Source organism: Tupaia chinensis, unplaced genomic scaffold (assembly GCF_000334495.1).
Source record: "Tupaia chinensis unplaced genomic scaffold, TupChi_1.0 Scaffold000231_1, whole genome shotgun sequence".
Taxonomy (NCBI): Eukaryota; Metazoa; Chordata; class Mammalia; order Scandentia; family Tupaiidae; genus Tupaia; species Tupaia belangeri.
In genome coordinates, this window is record NW_006159706.1 from 3,764,900 (window position 1) to 3,767,776 (window position 2,877).

The window sequence follows — 2,877 nt, forward strand, 5'->3', positions numbered from 1 at the left end:
CTGAGCGGAGTGCCGAGTGATCGATGTTTCGGCCCCGCCCTCTTAAGAGACCCGAGGGCGGGGCGGCCTGGAAGGGTTGTGCTTGTCCCGCTGTTTTGTCACTGGAGCGTGACGCCTGATTCTCTGCACCAGAAACTTACACGAAGCAGTTTTGGATCCACGATTTTATCTAACACTTAACTGGAAGTATTAGCCATCCCTATTTTAGAGAGAAAAAGTTGAGGCCACTGAAATGAAGCGGCCACATTCGTGTACTTTAGGAAAGTCACAGATCCAGAATTTGAACCCAGGAGCGATTGCTGCATCTGCGGCCTGTTTGAGCAAGGAGGACCTGGGTTTCAATGCTGACTGGTAGGCGAATAGCCAGAGAAATGCTTGTGTCAGCTCCCCCTCAGTTGGGGGTCGAGGGGAGTTCTGTGTTTGAACACACGCTCCCTGTGGTCCCCAGGGACACCCGCCTTTTCTGGCGTTAAACTGAGGCTGTAGGAAGTTTTGCTGCTATTGGGCGTGGATCTGAGTAGAAAAGGGAAAGAATTCACTTACTGCTGGCCAGGGACTGTCTGGGCCTCTTAGACTCCTCAGTCTTATTTCATTCTCACAGCAATCCTGTGAAGTAAAGTGGAGGTTGCTGTGTATGTGTTTTAAATAATTATTTAATTTTTAAAATTTATTTTAATTTGACCATAGACAACAGAGCAAGAGAGACAGAAAGTGAGAAAGCAAGCCACCAGGTCAAGGACTTGAACTGCGGTTGGCCATGTGAGAGTCGGTGCCCTTAATCACCAAACCACCTGCTGGCCAGTTACTGTGTTTTAGATACACAGGAGGAAATAGGCTTTCTGGGGCCTATTCAACAGATAGGGGAGTCTGCTGTGCTAACTTAAAAAAGGAGGCACTTAAAAAATATCAAAATTGGGACCAACAGATGGCGTAATGGTTACTTCTCTGGACTTGCATCGTCAGCTATGGTTCCAGTTCCAGTTCCAGACCCAGCAGCTTAAAATTCACCAGGCATGTGTGCATATGTGCCCCAAATCCCCAAATCCCGAAGAGAATGGAGAAGGGATTGCAGTGAGGCTCTTCTCCCTGGGGCTGATTTCTCACTTTCTGTCCCTATCTCCCTGGTGAGCACAAGTGCCCTGTAGCAAAAGTGCTCTTAAAAAAATGAAATCAAAATCATAACTAATATCAGATGATTACCTCCAGTTTCGGGAGGAGGGAAGTAAAACACAAAGTTATTTTATTATTTTATTTAACTGTATTTGATACTGTTATTTTTCCGTTTGATCAGAGAGAGAGAGGGAAAGTGTGAAAGCAAGCCACCAGGTCTGGGACTTGAACCGTGGTCAACCATGTGGGAGTCCAGTGCCTTTAACCACCACAACACCTACTGCCCCTAAAGCACAAAGTTCTTATAGCCCACTAGACTCACCAAGGTGCTGGTGTTTGAATCCAGCATCACAGGTCCAGAGTTACATGTTTGTGTGTCACCAGGTTACTTCTCTTAGTAGTGACATTGAACTTTACATGAGCTCTATGGTCCTGGAAAACAGTAAAGGTAAAGAGAATTCTTACCTTTCTGTGTTCCGAAAAAGAGATTACTGCAAATACCCACCCTTTCTCTTAGGACTTAGACAAAACTCAAGGATGGTCCCTTATTTACCTATGGCAAGGGCACACACAGATCCTCCAATTCCCACTGTATACCTGGATTATGTGGCTAAACAGATTGCCCCACTAATCATGGGAACAAAATGCTTATGAACCAAACATTGTTTCCATTTTTGCCCATCTTCAGGACCCTGAGGTTTAGCTAACGCCAACACCCCCCCACACACACACACACACATACTCACCTCACAGTCAGACAGCCCTCCCTGGGAATACTCTGGCCCCCGGGTAAAATGATCTGGGACCTATTACCCATCAGATCACTCTTTTATCCTACTCCTGGTGGTTCTTTCTAGCTTGATTTTCTCCCTCTAAAAGAAAAGCTAACACTCTCTTATTTTTAAGCTTATTTATCATTTTTTTCCAGGGAGAAAGAGACCCCCCGACACCCCCAACAGGGCCTTCATGCTGTCATCCACCTCCAGCTTCAGCCTGCGTCAGTCATGGGCATGTGTGCATGCCCGGTACATTGAGGTAGGCCCTTGAAAGCTGGAACCTTCCCATGTGGACCCAGTTACAGTACCACCACACCACTGTCTGACTCCAAAGGCAAGCTCTTTTGCCTGATTCTCCAGGTGCTTGCAGACTGTGTGGCCACAGCACTCTCTCTATTGCAATAGTCTCTCTGTTCCTATAGCAATAGCCTCTTTCCTCCCTTGGAATAATTCTTTCAGATAAAAATCTCTTTACTAAGTCTGAATTTATGTATCATTTGACAGTGGATAGGTAGTTACCGTGCAGAGATTCTAGAGTGTTTCTCTTTTTGCCCATCTTCAGGACCCTGGGGTTTAGCTAACGCCAACACCCCCCCCCCACACACACACACACATACTCACCTCACAGTCAGACAGCCCTCCCTGGGAATAAGCTGGCCCCAGGGTAAAATGATCTGGGACCTATTACCCATCAGATCACTCTTTTATCCTACTCCTGGTGGTTCTTTCTAGCTTGATTTTCTCCCTCTAAAAGAAAAGCTAACACTCTCTTATTTTTAAGCTTATTTATCATTTTTTTCCAGGGAGAAAGAGACCCCCCGACACCCCCAACAGGGCCTTCATGCTGTCATCCACCTCCAGCTTCAGCCTGCGTCAGTCATGGGCATGTGTGCATGCCCGGTACATTGAGGTAGGCCCTTGAAAGCTGGAACCTTCCCATGTGGACCCAGTTACAGTACCACCACACCACTGTCTGACTCCAAAGGCAAGC